The sequence below is a fragment of the Bos javanicus genome, chromosome 16 (genome assembly GCF_032452875.1).
Source record: "Bos javanicus breed banteng chromosome 16, ARS-OSU_banteng_1.0, whole genome shotgun sequence".
In the NCBI taxonomy this organism is placed as follows: domain Eukaryota; kingdom Metazoa; phylum Chordata; class Mammalia; order Artiodactyla; family Bovidae; genus Bos; species Bos javanicus.
The window spans coordinates 1,348,322-1,366,936 of record NC_083883.1 but is presented as its reverse complement, the minus strand read 5'-3'; the positions used below and the strand labels follow the sequence as shown (position 1 = coordinate 1,366,936).

The 18,615-nt window shown below is 39.9% G+C and overlaps 1 long non-coding RNA gene across 1 annotated transcript in view; it reads left to right on the top strand.

Moving 5' to 3' along the window:
• The first annotated feature begins 39 nt into the window (after positions 1–39).
• LOC133227440 (uncharacterized) overlaps positions 40–18,615 on the top strand; it is a 33,049-nt gene continuing 14,473 nt past the window's right edge. Inside the window, exon 1 of the long non-coding RNA XR_009729823.1 lies at positions 40–279. This is a non-coding gene — a long non-coding RNA (uncharacterized LOC133227440). The remainder of the gene's footprint in view (positions 280–18,615) is intronic.

The window sequence follows — 18,615 nt, the reverse complement described above, 5'->3', positions numbered from 1 at the left end:
ATCCGGCGCCTGCAGATAACCCTGCGTCTGGGTTCCTAAGTGGTTGGGAGTGTGTCTTTATGGGCCGTGTTGGTTTTGTCAGACGTCTTATAAGGTAATTTTGTGTCTCAGACCGAAACCCACAACCCCGTCGATTAGAACTGAGTTTACCTTCTTGTCTCCCCAGTTTTTCTGCTATTGTCTCTGTCCATCCGCCAGGTTCCCTTCAGTACACCCAAAGCGCGTTTATTGTCATTCTCGTGCTCATCTCTCAGGCCACAAAGGCATAGTCTAACATGGGTAAGCCTTCACTCTAATTTCTTATACTAAAGCTATACATTTCTGAATTCTGAAATTTGGGGGAAGGTTTCTTAAAAGTTTATTGATTTACACCATCCTCCAAGATAAATTGGAGAAGGAAACGGCAACGCACTCCAGTACCCCTGCCTGGAAAATGCCATGGACAGAGAAGCCTGGTAGGCTACTGTCCATGGGGTCTCAAGAGTCGGACACGACTTAGCGACTAAACCACCACCACCACCAAGATAAATACTAGTAGGGTTGATGAGGAAAGAATGGTGTCTCCTTTGTTTTGAGTGAGAAAAACTTCACGGAACTAAGGTTATAGAACTGTGACGGAGCAGGATCCTGGTCTAGTATCCAGTAGGAATAAGTTATTGTGGGTCCTAAATGAGGTTCTTTGTCCTTCTAACTTCTTTGCAGCTACCAAAAGGTGCTAATCCCTGCCTTGAGAAGCATGGTACTTAGGGACCAGGAACCCAACCAGGACCCACCAGACAGTGCCATCCTAACATGTTTAGGATCCGACTTATGTTTTTAATCTAATTAAACATAAACATAGACATTTGTTAGGCACAAACCACGGGCCTTTTACTAACATTGTGTAACACTAGAGATTGTGCTAATAAGGTTGAATCAGGAATTGTGTTAGAAATTAAATATAATTGTAGTCATGAAATAGTCAAACTTAATTTATCTAAAGTAATAACATGAACAAGGGTCTAACAGACTGAACTAAAAGAAATTTGTTTTATTTTTAAAATAATTTTCCATGTAATTGATATTTGTAGTCAAAATGCAGCTGGTAAATCTCCAAACCTTCTCATTTCACAACAGTAATAAATTTGCAGGGGATGTTGATTTGGATCCCTGGTCAGGGACCTAGAATGCCACATACCAAAATAAATAAATAAATAAATGGAAGCAATATTATAACAAATTCAATAAAGACTAAAAAAAGAATATGAAGATCTTAAGCAAAGCTCTTCTTGAGTTCCTTTGGCCACATCAGTGGAACAGAACACATGTAGATCTTTTATTTCACCTTTTACTCAGTTCAGTTCAGTCGCTCAGTTGTGTTCAACTCTTTGCGACCCCATGAATCACAGCACGCCAGGCCTCCCTGTCCATCACCAACTCCTGGAGTTAACCCAAACTCGTGTCCATCGAGTCGGTGATGCCATCCAGCCATCTCATCCTCTGTCATCCCCTTCTCCTCCTGCCCCCAATCCTTCCCAACATCAGGGTTTTTTCCAATGAGTCAACTCTTCACATGAGGTGGCCAAAGTATTGGAGTTTCATGAGAAATATCATGAGAAACGCTGGGCTGGAAGAAGCACAAGCTGGAATCCAGATTGCCGGGAGAAATATCACTAACTTCACATATGCAGATGACACCACCCTTATGGCAGAAAGTGAAGAGGAACTAAAAAGCCTCTTGATGAAAGTGAAAGAGGAGAGTGAAAAAGTTGGCTTAAAGCTCAACATTCAGAAAATGAAGATCATGGCATCTGGTCCCATCACTTCATGGGAAATAGATGGGGAAACAGTGGAAACAGTGTCAGACTGTATTTTTTTGGGCTCCAAAATCACTTCAGATGGTGACTGCAGCCATGAAATTAAAAGACACTTACTCCTCGGAAGGAAAGTTATGACCAACCTAGATAGCATATTGAAAAGCAGAGACATTACTTTGCCAACAAAGGTCCGTCTAGTCAAGGCTATGGTTTTTCCAGTGGACGTATGGATGTGACAGTTGGACTGTGAAGAAAGCTGGGCACCGAAAAATTGATGCTTTTGAACTGTGGTGTTGGAGAAGACTCTTGAGAGTCCCTTGGACTGCAAGGAGACCCAACCAGTCCATTCTAAAGGAGATCAGTCCTGGGTGTTCATTGGAAGGACTGATGCTGAAGCTGAAACTCCAATACTTTGGCCACCTCATGTGAAGAGTTGACTCATTGGAAAAGACCCTGATGCTGGGAGGAATTGGGGGCAGGAGGAGAAGGGAATGACAGAGGATGAGATGGCTTTTACTAAAATGCAGCAATTTTAAATTAATGGCACTGTCAGAGTCCATATTTGAAGATACACATTTTTTTCTAGTAAGATAAGTTGTAAAAGTTACTAAAAGAGATGTTATTTTTTCAAGTTCCAAAAATTTTTATTGAATTTTTTAAATTAAAATTTCCTTCAACTTATAGACTTAATTTGGGGATAAATTGATATCTATATACTATTGAGTCTTTCCACTCAGCCGTTGGAAATGCATCTCCATTTAATAAAATCTTCCAAGTCCCTTAATTATTTTAACTCAGACTTATTGTTCTTGTCAGTTTTTCTTTATGTTTTGTTGAAGTTTAGTTAATTCACAATATTATATTAGTTACAGTGTACAACATAGTAATTCAATATTTTTATATGTTATAATCCATTTAAAAAGTAATGGCTATGTTTCCCTGTGCCATACAATATATCCTTGTTGCTTCTTTATTTTATGTGTAAGTACCTTGTATCTCTTAATCTCATACCCCTATCTCGCTGCTCCTCCTTCCCTCTCCCCACTGGTTTTTCCTCTATATCTATGAGTCTGTTTTGTTACTACATTTATTTGTTTTAGTTTTTAGATTCCGTATATGAGTGATAATATACAGTATTAGTCTTTCTCAGTGTAACTTATTTCACTGGGTGTAAAACTCCCTAGGTCCATCCACATTACTGAAAATTGCAGAATTTCTTTTCTTTATGGTCAAATACTATTCTATTGTGTGTGTATGCACATATATACATATTAATTTATATTTGGACTTTTTGATGGTGTGAGGTGATATCTCGTGGTTTTCATTTGTATTTCTCTGATAAATACTAGTGCTGAGCATTTTTTCATGTGCTTGTTGGTCATCTGTATTTTTTCTTTGGGAAAATGTCTAGTCAGGTCTTCTGCTCACTTTTAAATTGGGCTGTTTGTTTTTTTGATATTAAGTTGTATGAGATGTTTATATTTTTTGATGTTAATCCTTTATTAGTCATAAATAAAGGCTGTCTTTTTGTTTGGTCAATGATTTCCTGTGCTGTGCAAAAGCTTTTAAGTTTAATTAGGTCCCATTTGTTTATTTTTGCTTTTATTTCTTTTTGACTTAGAAGACAGATCCAAAAAATATTGCTGCAATTTATGTCAGAGTGTTCTACCTATGTTCTCTTGTAGGAGCTTTATGGTTTCTAGTCTTACATTTAAGTCTTTAATCCATTTTGAGTTTATTTTTGTATATGATGTGATGAAATATTCTAATTCCATTGTTTTACCTGTAGCTGTCCAGTTCTCTGGCACTATTTACTGAACAGTGTACATAGTCTAGCTTTTTTTCATTGTATATTCCTGCCTCCTTTGTTGTAGATTAATTGACCATAAGTGTGCAAGTTTATTTCTGGAATTACATTTATTTATTGTGTTCCCTTGACATATGGGTTTGTTTTTATGCCAGTACTGTGCTGTTTTTATTACTGTAGCTTTATAGTATGATCTGAATTGGGCATGTGATACCTCCACATTTGTTCTTGTTTTCTCAATATTGCTTTTGCTCTTTGGGATCTTTTGCAGTTTCAACAAATTTTAGGATTATTTGTTCTAGTTCTGTGAAACATGTTATGGATATTTTGATAGGGGTTGCATTAAATCTCTAGATTGCTTTGGGTTGTATGGACATTTTAACAATATTATTTCTTCCAATCCAAGAACACAGGATATCTTTCCATTTCTTTCTATAACTTTCAAATTCCTTCATTAGTAATTTATAGTTTGAGGTATTTCATTCCTTGGTTAAATTTATTTCAAGGTATCTTATTCTTTTAGGAAGCAGTGACAGATTTTATTTTCTTGGGCTTCAAAATCACTGTGGATGGTGACTGTAGCCATGAAATTAAAAGACGCTTGCTCCTTGGAAGGAAAGCTATGACAACCCTGAGCAGTGTGTTAAAAAGCAGAAACATCACTTTGCCCACAAAGGTCTGTATAGTCAAAGCTATGGTTTTTCCAGAAGTCATGTACAGATGTGAGAGTTGGACCATGAAGAAGGCTGAGCACCAAAGAATTGATGCTTTTGAATTGTGTTACTGGACAAGACTCTTGAGAGTCCCTTGGACTGCAAGGATATCAAACTAGTCAATCCTAAAGGAAATCAACCCTGAGCATTCATTGGAAAGACTGTTGCTGAAGCTGACGCTCCAATACTTTGGTGACCTAATTGAAGAGCATACTCATTGGAAAAGACTCTGATACTGGGAAAGATTGAGTGCAGGAGGAGAAGGGTGGTAGCAGAGGAGGAGATGGATGGATAGCATCACCAACTCAATGTACATGAGTTTGAGGAAATTCTGGGAGATAGTGAAGGACAGGGAAGCCTGGTGTGCTGCAGTCCAAAGGGTCACAAAGAGTCAGACACAACATTATGACTGAAGGACAAAAATATCTTATACTTTTTAAAATTTATTTATTTTGTAATTGAAGGATAATTGCTTTACAGAATTTTGTTGTTTTCTGTCAAACCTCAACATAAATCAGCCATAGGTATACATATGTCCTCTCCCTCTTGAGCCTGCCTCCTATCTCCCTCCCCATCCCACTCCACCAGGTTGATACAGAGCCCCTGTTTGAGCCCCTGTCAGAGTCATCAGTTCACTGAGTCATTAAATCCCCATTGGCTATCTATTTTACATATGGTAATGTAAGTTCCCATGTTGCTCTTGTCATACGTCTCAGCCTCTCCTCCCCCTCCCCATGTCCATAAGTCTGTTCTCTAGTCTGTTTCTCCATTGCTGCCCTGCAAATAAATTCATCGGTAGCATCTTTCTAGATTCCATATATTTACATTAGAAGGAAATGGCAACCCACTCCAGTGTTCTTGCCTGGAGAATCCCAGGGATGGCACAGCCTGCTGGGCTGCCGTCTCTGGGGTCGCACAGAGTCGGACACGACTGAAGTGATTTAGCAGCAGCAGCAGCATACTATATTTATCTTTCTCTTTCTGACTTACTTCACTCTGTGTAATAGGCTCTAGGTTCATCCATCTCATTAGAACTGACTCAGATGCATTTCTTTTTATAGCTGAATAATATTGTGTTGTGTATACATATCACAGCCTCTTTATCCATTCACCTGCCAATGGACATCTAGATTGCTTCCATGTTCTAGCTGTTGTAAATAGTGCCTCAATAAACATTGGAGTACATATGTCTTTTTCAATTTTGGTTTCCTCAGGGTTTTATTCCCAGTTTTTTAAGGACTCTCCATGCCATCTTCCATAGTGGCTGTATCAATTTACATTCCCACCAGCAATGCAAGAGGGTTCCTTTTTCTCCACAGCCTCTCCTGCACTTATTGTTTGTAGATTTTTTGTATGATGGCCATTCTGATTGCTGTGAGATGGTATCTCATTGTAGTTTTGATTTTTGCATTTCTCTAATAATGAGTGATGTTGAGCATCTTTTCGTGTGTTTGTTAGCCATCTGTATGTCTTCTTTGAAGAAATGTCTGTTTAGGTCTTCACCCCCTTTTTTTATTGGGTTGTTCGTTTTTCTGGTATTGACTTGTATGAACTGCTTGTTTATTTTGGAAATTAACCTTTTGTTAGTTGTTTCATTTGATACTAATTTCTCCCATTCTGAGGGTTGTCTTTTCACCTTGTTTGTAGTTTCCTTTGCTGTGCAAAAGCTTTCACGTTTAATTAGGTCCCACATGTTTATTTATTTTTTTATTTCCATTACTCTAGGAGGTGGGTCATAGAGGATATTGCTTTTATTTATGTAATTGAGTGTTCTGCCTATGTTTTCCTTGAAGAGTTTTATAGTTTCTGATCTTACATTTAGATATTTAATCCATTTTGAGCTTATCTTTGTGTATGGTGTTAGGGAATGTTCTAATTTCATTCTTTTACATGTAGCTGTCCAGTTTTCCCAGCACCACTTATTGAAGAGGCTATATTTGCCCCATTGTATATTCTTCCTCCTTTGTCAAAAATATGGTACCCATAGGCGCATGGGTTTATTTCTGGGTTTTCTATCTTGTTCCATTGGCCTATATTTCTGTTTTTGTGCCAGTACCATACTTCCTTGATGACTGTAGCTTTGTAGTATAATCTGGTCAGGAAGGTTGATTCCTTCAGCTCTGTTCTTTTTTCTCAAGACTGCTTTAGCTATTCGGGGTCTTTCATGTTTCCATATGAATTGTGAAACTCCTTGTTAGGAGGTTTCTCAGAGTACAGTTCCAAATAACCACGTTGGCTATAGGTATAGTACTAACTAGTCACAGAATTCTCTGCTCAAACCAGTGTTCTCACAGAAGTGTCCAGCATGTACTGTGTATGTCTCTAAGCTAATGAGGAACATGTGGTGTGTGAACTTGAAACTCTGAGCCTCTTGACAAAAGCTGTATTTTCTGCCTCTGAAAACTTGGTAGTTTTAGACTGAAAGTTACATGAAAAACACTTCAGTTGCTTTTATTTTATTAGGTTCAACAACTTCCATAGTCTAACCCTTGAGTTTTTTTTTTTAAAGAAACAGGCTGCATGCAAACTCCTTGTTAGGAGATCATCTCAGAGTACATTTTTACCTAACCAGGTTAGTTACTGTTGGAGTACAAACTAGTCCAGAACTCTGGTCAAACCTGTGTTCTCAGAGAAGGATCCAGTATGCCCTGTTGGTGCATTTACACTGGTCAGAAACATGCTGTGTGTTAACCTTGAAAACTGACATTTTCCTTAAAGCTGAACTATCTGCATCTGAAACCTAGTATATTTTAGACTGAAAGTTACTTAGAAAACTTTGCTTGCTTGTGTGTTATTCAGTTCCACAACTTCCTTAGTCAAATCCTGTTGGTTTTGGAAACCAAAGAAAGCTGCTTGCAATTCCTTGTTAGAGGGTTATCTCAGAGTACATTTTCACCTAAGCAGGCTAGGTAGACTTAGAGTAGTCTCTGGTCCAGAACTCTCTGTTCAAAACGAGTGTTCTCACAGGAGGATCCGAGTCCTCAGGTTGTGTCTTTACATTCTTCCAAATCACACTGTGAACCGGGAAATCAGAGCTTGCTGGCTAAAGCCTCTTCTCTGCCTCAGAAAACTACTTAGATTTTACAGTGTAAGTTATCAACAAACCCTTTGGTGGCTTTGCTTTGTTTCTGATCGATCACTTCCAGATCTGATTCTTGAGTTTTCTGAAAGAGAGAAGCTGCTTGCACCTCCCATGAGGAATTCATCTCAGAGCACATGTGTACCTCACCAGCTTAGCAGTAGTGACAGAAGTAACTACGCACAGAACTCTCTGCTCAAAGCAGCGCTCTCCCAGGAAGATCCAGTGTGCCCTGTTTGTGTCTTTACATTCTGATTTGGAAACATGATGTGCCTGCTGAACCTTGAAAACCAAGTTTTTGGTTCAAGCTGTATTTCCTGCCTCAGGCAACTAGCCTCTTGCAACACGATTTGCTGCTCACTTTGGCTTTGTGGAAATTGACAACTTCCTACTCTAATCCTCAACTTTTCAGAACTGAAAAAGATGCTTGCAACTCCTCATTAGGTCATGTCAGAGTACATTTTCATCTGTCCAGGTTTCCTATAGTTAGAGTGCTAACTAGTCACAGAACTCCCAACCCAAAGCATGTTTCCAGAGAAGGATCTAATGGGCCTGTTTGTGTCTTTACCTTAGGAAGGCACGTGCTGTGTGTGAATGTTGAAACTGAGCATTTGGTGAAAGCTCTATTTCCTTCCTCGGAAAACTAGTCCATTTTAGACTGAAATTGACCTCCAAAACACAATGGTGCTTTTCTTTTATTGCAGTCAACAAATTCCTTAAGTATTGTTTCATTCAGTTCAGTGGCATCCATAAGTTGTGACATTTTACGAGGTTCAGACACAGCAAGCACATCATGCTGTGTGTGAATCTTGAAACCCGAGCTTTGGGTTCAAGCTGTATTATCTGCCTTGGAAAAGGAGGTCGTTTTCCACTGAATGTAACCCGAATAAACTTTGGTTGCTTTGGGTGAATCCATTCAACAGCTTCCTTAGTCTGATCCCTGAGTTGTCTGAAACAGGCAAGCTGCTTGCAACTCTTTGCTCCAGGGTCATCTCTGAGTCTATTTTCACCCAGCCTGGTGAGTTATCGTTCAGAGCACTAAAGAGACCCAGAACTCCCTGCTTGAACCACGGTTTCCACAGAATTGTGTGCCCTGTTTGTGTCTTTGCAGTCTCCAGAATCATGCTGTGTGTCAACCTGGAAAACCAAGCTCTTGCTTAGGGCTTTTCTTTGGGTCTTTTCTTAGGCCTTGGGTCAGTTACTTGAAAAATGCTTTGGTCAACTTTTGTTTTAATCATATCAACAACTTCCTAGTCTAAACCTTGACTTTTCTGAAACAAACAAGCTGCATGAACATCCTGGTTTGGAGGTCATCTCAGAACATTTGCACCTAACCACATTATTATAGCTAAGGAACTAACTAGTCACAGACCTCCCCGCTCACATCAGTGTTCTTACAGAAGGATCCTGTGGGCCCTGGGTGTGTTTGAAATCTTTGGAACCATGCTCCATGTGAACCTTGAGGCTGAGCTCTGGTCAAAGACGTACATTCTGGCTCAGAGAACGAGTTAATTTGAGATGGAAAGCAACCTCGAGATGCCTTGCTTGCTTTTGTTTTATTCTCTTCAACAACTGCCTTAGTCTAATCGTGGAGGTTTTCAAAACAACCAAGCTGCTTGCAAATCCTTGTTAGGAGGTCCATCTCCGATGACATTTTCATGTATGCAGGTTATAGTTAGAGAACTAGCAAGTCACAGAACTCTGCTCAAACCAGTACACCTAGAGAAGAATCCGAGACTCATGCTGTGTGGGGACATAGCAAACTGAGCTTTTGGCTCAAGCTGTAACATTGCAAATCAGCAAACAAGTTGGGTTTTGACCCATTTCCTGGAAAAACACTGCCATCTCCTTCATTTTATTCAGATTGACAGGTTCCTAGTCTAATTCTTGAGCTTTCTGAAAGAAAGAAGCTGCTTGTCATGCCTTGGCAGGGGTTCTTCTAAGAGGTCAAGTACACCTAAAAATGTTATAGTTTACTGTCTGCTCAAACAATGGTTCTCCCAGAAGGATCCACTCAGCCCTTTTGTGTCTTTATGTTCTTCAGAAACATGCTGTGTGTGATCCTTGAACCCAGCTTTGGATTAAAGCTCTATTTTCTGCATCTGAAGCCTGGTTGATTTTAGACTGAAAGTTACTTGGAAAAACTTTCCTTCCTTGTGTGTTATTCAGTTCCACATCTTTGTTAGCCAAATCCTGTTCGTTTTGGAAATGAAAGCAAGCTGTCTGTAACTCCTTATTAGAGGGTCATCTCAGGGTACATTTTCACTTAAGCAGGCTAGGTAGACTTAGAGTATTCTCTGTTCACAGAACTCTCTGTTTAAAACCAGTAATCTCACAGGAGGATCCGAGTGCCCAGGTTGTGTTTTCACATTCTTCCGAATCATGCTGTGAACCAGGAAGTCAGAACTTGCTTTCTAAAGCCTCTTTTCTGCCTCAGAATACTACTTAGATTTTACATTGTAAGTTACTGACAAACCTTGTGGTGGCTTTGCTTTGCTTCTGATTGATCACTTCCAGGTCTCATTCTTGAGTTTTCTGAAAGAGAGAAGCTGCTCGCACCTCCTGTGAGAAATTCATCTCAGGTGCGATGTCGGGTTCTCCTCTCCAGCTGTGATGGTGGGACACTCTCCAGGTTGGACTGGTGGGGCTCCTCTCTCATTGTGGCCATGGGCTTCTCTTGAGTTGTGGCATAGGCCTCCTCTCAAGTTCAGAAGGGGACTCGGGGCTCCTAGCTAGTAGTGGCGGTACCTCCTCTGGGGGTTCTCTGTGGGGAGGCTGTTCTCTCTGCTTGTGGCATTGGGGGCTCGTCACTAGTTTTCACAGGGTTGCTCCGCTCTAGTTGTGACAGGCTCATCTCGAGTTACTTCATGGGCCTCCTCTCTATTTGCGGTAGAGTGGCTCCTCTCTAGGCGCAATGTGCTGGTGGCTCCTCCATACTTTTGGCAGGGAAATCCTCTCCAGTTTTGGCAAGGAGCTCCTCTGTTTGTCGCCGGGGTCTCCTTCCCTGTGACAGCATAGGGCTCCTGTCGAGTTGTGGTGGGGGACTTGGGGTTCCTCTCAAGGTGCGACAGGTGACTTGGAACTCCTTTAGAGTTGTGATGGGGCCTCCTCTCGAGCTGCGTGGGGCAGCTCCTTTCTAGTAGCGATTAGCACACTGGCTCCTGTTGAGTTGTGTTGTGCGGTAGTGAGAGGGTAACAGGCAGGAAGGCCAGGGGTCTCCAAATGGAGGAAATAGGCTGCAAGTGTCAGACATTAAAAAAAAATTAATTTATTTTAATTGGGGGCTAATTACTTCACAATATTGTAGTGCTTTTTGCCATACATTGACATGAGTCAGCCATGGGTGTACGTGTGTCCCCCACTCTGAACCCCCCTCCCACCTCACTACCCTCAGGGTCATCCCATTGCATCATCCCTGAGCACCCTGTTTCATGCATCGAACTTGGACTGGCAATCTGTTTCACATATGGTAATATACATGTTTCAATGCTATTTTCTCAAATCATCCCACCCTCGCCTTCTCCCACAGTGTCCAAAAGTCTGTTGTTTACATCTGTGTCTCTTTTGCTGTCTCACATACAGGGTCATCGTTACCATCTTTCTAAATTCCATGTATATGTGCTAGTGTTTTTCTTTCTGACTTATTTCACTCTGTATAATAGGCTCCAGTTTCGTCCACCTCCTTAGAAATGATTCAAATGAATTCTTTTTAATAGCTGAGTAATATTGATGCTTTTGAACTGTGGTGTTGGAGAAGACTCTTGAGAGTCCCTTGGACTGCAAGGAGATCCAACCAGTCCATTCTAAAGGAGATCAGTCCTGGATGTTCTTTGGAAGGGATGATGTTAAAGCTGAAACTCCAGTACTTTGGCCACCTCATGCGAAGAGTTGACTCATTGGAAAAGACTCTGATGCTGGGAGGGATTGGGGGCAGGAGGAGAAGGGGACGGCAGAGGATGAGATGGCTGGATGGCATCACTGACTTGATGGACGTGAATTTGAGTGAACTCTGGGAGATGGTGATGGACAGGGAGGCCTGGCATGCTGCGATTCATGGGGTCACAAAGAGTCGGACACGACTGAGTGACTGAACTAAACTGAAGCCAAAAGTCTTAAGAGCTTGAGCCGCTATTAAGTCTTAGACTGAGTGGCTCTTAAGTCTTAAGACTGAGTGGCCAAACTGAACTGAACTGAATATTCCATTGTGTGTATGTACCACAGCCTTCTTATCCATTCATCTGCTGATGGACATTTAGGTTGCTTCCATGTCCTAGCTATTGTAAACAGTGCTGCGATGAACATTGGTGTACACGTGTCTCTTTCAGTTTTGGTTTCTTCAGTGTGTATGCCCAGCAGTGGGATTAATGGGTTGTATGGCAGTTCTATTTCCTGTTTTTAGGAATCTCCACACTGTTCTCCATAGTGGCTGTACTAATTTGCATTCCTACCAACAGTGTAAGAGGGTTCCCTTTTCTCTGCACCCTCTCCAGCATTTATTGTTTGTAGACTTTTGGATAGCAACCATTCTAACCGTTGTGAGATGGTACCTCATTGTGGTTTTGATTTGCATTTCTCTGATAATGAGTGATGTTGAGAATCTTTTCGTGTGATTAATACCTATCTGTATGTCTTCTTTGGAGGAATGTCTGTTTAGTTCTTTGGCCCATTTTTTGATTGGGTCATTTTTTTCTCTGGTACTGAGCTGCATGAGCTGCTTGTATATTTTTGAAATTAATTTTTTGTCAGTTGCTTTATTTGCTATTATTTTCTCCCATTCTCAAGGCTGTCTTTTCACCTTGCTTATAGTTTCCTTCGTTGTGCAAAAGCTTTTAAGTTTAATTAGGTCCCATTTGTTTATTTTTGTTTTTATTTCCATTACTCTGGGAGGTGGGTCATAGAGGATCCTGCTGTGATTTATGTCAGAGAGTGTTTTGCCTATGTTTTCCTCTAGGAGTTTTGTAGTTTCTGGTCTTACGTTTAGATCCTTAATCCATTTTGAGTTTATTTTTGTGTATGGTGATAGAAAGTGTTCTAGTTTCATTGTTTTACAAGTGATTGACCAGTTTTCCCAGCACCACTTGTTAAAGAGATTGTCTTTTCTCCATTGTATATTCTTGCCTCTTTTGTCAAAGATAAGGTATCCATAGGTGTATGCATTTATCTCTGGGCTTTCTATTTTGTTCCATTGATCTATATTTCTGTCTTTGTGCGAGTAGCATATTGTCTTGATGACTGTAGCTTTGTAGTATAGTCTGAAGCCAGGTGGGTTGATTCCTCCAGTTCCATTCTTCTTTCTCAAGATTGCTTTGGCTGTTTGAGGTTTTTTGTATTTCCATACAAATTGTGAGATTATTTGTTCTAGTTCTCTGAAAAATACCGTTGGTAGCTTGATAGGGATTGCATTGTATCTCTAGATTGCTTTGGGTAGTATATTCATTTTCACTGTATTGACTGTTCTATTTGTGTCATCTTTGATTTCTTTCATCATTGTTTTATAGTTTTCTATATATATGTGTTTTCTTTCATTAGGTAGATTTATTCTCTTTTCATTGCAATGGTGAATGGAATTGTTTCCTTAATTTCTCTTTCTGTTTTCTCATTGTTTGTGTATAGGAATGCAAGGGATTTCTGAGCGTTAATTTTATATCCTGCAACTTTACTATATTCATTGATTAACTCTAGTGATTTTCTGGTGATGTATTAGTGTTTTCTCTAGAGGATCATGTCATCTGCAAACAGTGAGAGTTTTACTTCTCCTTTTCCAATCTGGATTCCTTTTATTTCTTTTTCTTCTCTGATTGCTGTGGTGTAAAATTTCCAAAACTATGTTGAATAGTAGTGGTGAGAGTGGGCACCCTTGTCTTGTTCCTGACTTTATGGGAAATACTTTCAGTTTTTCACCATTGAGGATAATGTTTGCTTTGGGTTTGTCATATTTGGCTTTTTTTTCTGTTGCTTTATGTTCCTTTTATGCTTGCTTTCTGGAGTTTTTTTTTTTTAATCATAAATTGATGTTGAATTTTGTCAAAGGCTTTCTCTGTATCTATTGAGATAATATTATCCTTTTTATCTTTCAATTTGTTAATGTGATATATCACATTGATTGATTTGTGAATATTGAAGAATCCTTGCAACCCTGGGATAAAGTCCACTTGGTCATGATGTATGATCTTTTTAATATGTTGCTGGATTCTGTTTGCTAGAATTTTGTTCAGAATTTTTGCATCTATCTTCATCAGTGATACTGGCCTGTAGTTTTCTTTTTTTGTAGCATCTTTGTCTGATTTTGGTGTTAGGGTGATGGTGGCCTTATAGAATGAGTTTGGCAGTTTACCTTCCTCTGCCGTTTTCTGGAAAGGTTTGAGTAGGATAGGTGTTAACTCTTCTGTAAGTTTTTGGTAGAATTCACCTGTGAAGCCATCTGGTCCTGGGCTTTTTTTGTTGTTGTTGTTGGAAGATTTTTTTATTACAGTTTCAATTTCTGTGTTTGTGATAGGTCTGTTAAGATTTTCTGTTTCTTCCTGGTTCAGTTTTAGAAGGTTATAATTTTCTAAGAAATTGTCCATTTCTTCCAAGTTGTCCATTATTTTGTCCTATAGTTGCCAAGAGTAGTCTATGATCCTTTGTATTTCTATGTTCTCTGTTGTGATTTCTCCATTTTAATTCTAATTTTGTTGATTTGATTCTTCTCCCTTTTTTTTTCTTGATGAGTCTAATGGTTTGTCCCTTTTATTTATCTTGTCAAAGAACCAGCTTTTAGTTCTGTTGATTTTTCTATAGTCTCCTTTATTTCTCTTTCATTTATTTCTGCCCTAATTTGTATGATTTATTTTCTTCTACTAACCCTGTGGTTCTTTATTTCTTCTTTTTCTAGTTGCTTTAGGTGTAAAGTTAGATTATTTATTTGATTTTTCTCTTGTCTTGAAGTAAGCTTGTATTGCTATTAACCTTCCCCTGAACACTGCTTTTACTGAATCCCATTGGTTTTGGGTTGTCGTGTTTTCATTTTCATTTGTTTCTATGCATATTTTGATATCTTTTTTGATTTCCTCTGTGATTTGTTGGTTATTAAGTAGCATGTTGTTTAGCCTTCATATGTTTGTATTTTTAATACTATTTTTCCTGTAGTTGACAACTAATCTTACTGCATTGTGATCAGAAAAGATTCTTGAAATGATTTCATGTTTTCTAAATTTACCAAGGCAGATTTATGGCCGAGGATGTGCTCTATCCTGGAGAATGTTCCGTGTGCAATTGAGAAAAAGTGAAATTCATTGTTTTGGGATGAAATACCTATAGATATCAATTAGGTCCAACTGGTCCATTGTATCATTTAAAGTTTGTGTTTCCTTGCTAATTATCTGGTTGGGTATTAAAGTCTCCCACTATTTTTGTGTTGCTGTTAATCTCTTCTTTCATACTTGTTAGCATTTGCCTTACATATTGCAGTGCTCCTATGTTGGGTACGTATATATTTATAATTGTTATATCTTCTTCTTGGATTGACCCTTTGATCATTATGTAGTGTCCTTTATGTCTCTTTTCACAGCCTTTATTTCAAAGTCTATTTTACCTGATATGAGCATTTCTTCTCCTGTTTTCTTTTGTTCTCCATTTGCATGAAATATCTTTTTCCAGCCCTTCACTTTGAGTCTGTCTGTGTCCCTTGTTTTGAGGTGGGTCTCTTGTAGACAGCATATATAGGGATTTTGTTTTTGTATCCATTCAGCCTGTCTTTGTCTTTTAGTTTTGGCATTCAGCCCATTTACATTTAAGGTAATTATTGATAAGTATGACCCCCGTTGCCATTTACTTTGTTGTCTTTGTTTCGAGGTTATAAACCTTTCTCTGTTTTCTGTCTAGAGAAGATCCTTTAGCATTTGTTGAAGGTCTGGTTTGGTGGTGCTGAATTCTCTCAGCTCTTGCTTGTCTGTAAGACTTTTAATTTCTCCTTCATATTTGAATGAGATCCTTGCTGGGTATAGTATCTGGTTGTAGGTTTTTCTGTTTCATCACTTAAAGTATGTTCTGCCATTCCCTACTGGCCTGAAGAGTTTCTATTGAAAGATCAGCTGTTATCCTTATGAGAATCCTCTTGTGTGTTATTTATTGCCTTTGCCTTGCTGCTTTTAATATTTGCTCTTTGTGTTTGATCTTCATTAATATGTGTCTTGGGGTGTTTTGCCTTGGGTTTATCTTGTTTGGGACTGTCTGGGTTTCTTGGATTTGGGTAGCTATTTACTTCCCCATTTTAGGAAAGTTTTCAACTATTATCTCCTGAAGTATTTTCTCATGCCTTTCTTTTTGTCTTCTTCTTCTGGGACTCCTATGATTCAAATGTTGGGGCGTTTAACATTGTCCCAGGTTATCCTCATTTGTTTTAATTCTTTTTTCTTTTTTCCTCTCTGCTTCATTTATTTCCACCATTCTATCTTCTACCGCACTTATCCTATCTTCTGCCTCAGTTATTCTACTGTTGGTTCCCTCCAGAGTGCTTTTGATCTCAGTTATTGCATTATTCATTATTGATTGACTCTTTTTTATTTCTTCTAGGTCCTTGTTAAACATTTTTTGCATCTTCTCAATTTTTGTCTCTAATCTATTTATCTGTAATTGCATTTTGTTTTCAAGATTATGGATCATCTTTACTATCATTATTCTGAATTCTTTTTCAGGTAAACTCCCTATCTCCTCCTCTTTTGTTTGGCTTGATGGGCATTTACCATGCTCCTTTACCTGCTGAATATTTCTCTGCCTTTTCATTTTGTTTATATGGCAGTGTTTGGGGTCACCTTTCTGTAGGCTGGGGGTTTGTGGTTCCTCTTTATTGTGGAGGTTGCTCCCTATGGGTGGGGTTGGAGTAGTGGTTTTTCAAGTGTTCCTGGTTAGGGATGCTTGCCTCTGTGTTCTTGTGGGTAGAGCTGGATCTGTTCTCTCTGGAGTGCAATGAAGTGTTCATTAGTGAATTTTGGGGTATCTATGGGCTTGATGTGACTTTGGGCAGCCTGTATTTTAATGCTCAGGGCTGTGTTCCTGCATTGCTGAAGAAATAGCATGGTATGTCTTACTCTGGTATTGTATGGCTTACTCTGAAATCGTTGTAGCTTGGTTTCAGTGTAGGTATGGAGGTTTTTGGATAAGCACTTGTCAATTAATGTTCCCTGGAGTCAGGGGTTTTCTGGTGTTCTCAAGTTTTGGATTTAATCCTCCTGCCTCTGGCTTTCAGTCTTATTCTTACAGTAGCCTCAATACTTCTCCATCCGTACAGCACAGATGATAAATCATCTAGGTTAATGGTGAAAAGATTCTCCATAGTGAGGGACACCCGGAGAGGTTCACAGAGTTACATTAGAAGAGAAAAGGGAGGCGAGAGATAGAGGTGACCAGGAGAAGAGGGGGAATCAAAAGAGGAGAGAGAAATCTAGCCAGTAATCAATTCCCTATGTGCTCTCCACAGTCTGGAACACCCAGAGAGGTTCACAGAGTTACATAGAGAAGAGAAGAGAGAGGAGGGAGATAAAGGTGTCCAGGAGGAGAATAGGGAAAGTCAAAAGGGGAGAGACCAATCTAGCCAGTAACCAGTTCCCTAAGTGTCCTCCACATCCCAGAACACCCAGAGAGATTCATAGACTTAAGTAGAGAACAGAACGGGGAGGGAGGAGATAGCAGTGACCTGGGGGAGAAAAGGGAGGGTTCAAAGTGGGAGAGAGCAATGAAGCCCGTAATCAAACCCCTAAATAAAAATGGATACTGAAAATTATGTTCTTAAAAGTACAAAACTGATGACAAATATCAAAAAGCAAAGATTAAAAATCTAGACTAGAAGTTAGAGTCTCAAAAATACAATATTAGAAATACAAAAAAAAAGTCAATCATGAAAATTATAAAAAATTTGTCTGTATGAAATTTGCTTCAAAAATAGCTAATAGTAGGTTATAAAAATGAAAATTAAAGGAGTAATAAAGAAGATAAAAATAAAAGAATAATAAAGCTAAAATTAAGAAATGATATTAGTAAAAATATATCTAGGAATTTCTCTGGAGCTGTTGAGGGCAGTGTGCGGTTATTTCTGTTTCAGATAGTTCCTTGTTCCAGCTTATACTTCTTCTCAAGGTCTATAGGCCTCTTCCAGTGCTTAGTCAATGTTAACTACAGGGTTTTAATCTGTTGCACCTGTCATTTCCATAGTGGTTCCCTCTTCTTTGTTTATTTTGGCTTTGTCTGTTTGCAGGTCTCTTCAGTGTCTAATTTCCTCTCTGACACATGGGTGTGAAAAGTGAAGTTGCTCAGTCGTGTCCGACTCTTTGCGACCCCATGGACTTTGGCCTACCAAGCTTCTCCATCCATGGGATTCTCCAGGCAAGAATACTGGAGTGGGTTGCAATTTCCTTCTCCAGGGTATCTTCCCGACCCAGGGATCAAACCTGGGTCTCCCGCATTGTAGGCAGACGCTTTAACCTCTGAGCCACTGAAGGTGGTCACTTATTTAGGCTCACTTGTTCAGTTGTGTTATGGGGAGGGAGGAACACTGCAAACAAATATCACTGGCATGTGTGGGGAGTGCTCGCAGTGTTTGGACCACACTGGGTTTACCCCAGCTCATGGCAGCGTGTTCTTTCCTGGTCTACACTGCTCAGGCTCCAGGTTGCTCTGCAGGGGTGCTGTCCAAAGCAGACCCTGCATTTCGTGCACTTCCCAGGTCTAAGCTGCTCAGGTTCAGGTTCTTGGGTACTCCGCAAGGGTACAGAATAAGTTGGCTGTGCGTTTTGTGCCCTTCCTAGGTCTGAGCAGCTCAGGTGACCAGGTGCTTGGGGAGCGCACTGTCCCAAGTGGGCTGTGTATCTTAATCACCTCCCCAATCCCGGCCCCTTGGTTTCCTGGGTGCGCCGCGAAAGCGCCATCTCAGGTGTGCTGTGTGTCTCCTCTTGGATGCTGATCTCTGGCTGCAAGCCTCCTGGCAAATGTCAGTTGTCCAGGATCCCAGGAAGACATGGTTAGCAACTGGGAGCTTGCTCACAGTTTGAAGGAGGATGCTGTCTCTGGGGCCAAGATTGCACCTTGCCTTCTGGCTCTGGCTGTTGCCTGCCTGTCTCTCTGCCTCTTGTCGGGGGGAAGGGGCCTGTCCACAGCTGGCTAGTTCTCCATTGGTATTGGCTCAATCCTTTGTTCTGTGATCTGGCCAGGCTGTGTCTTAGGTTAGAGCTATTTGCAAGAAAGTTC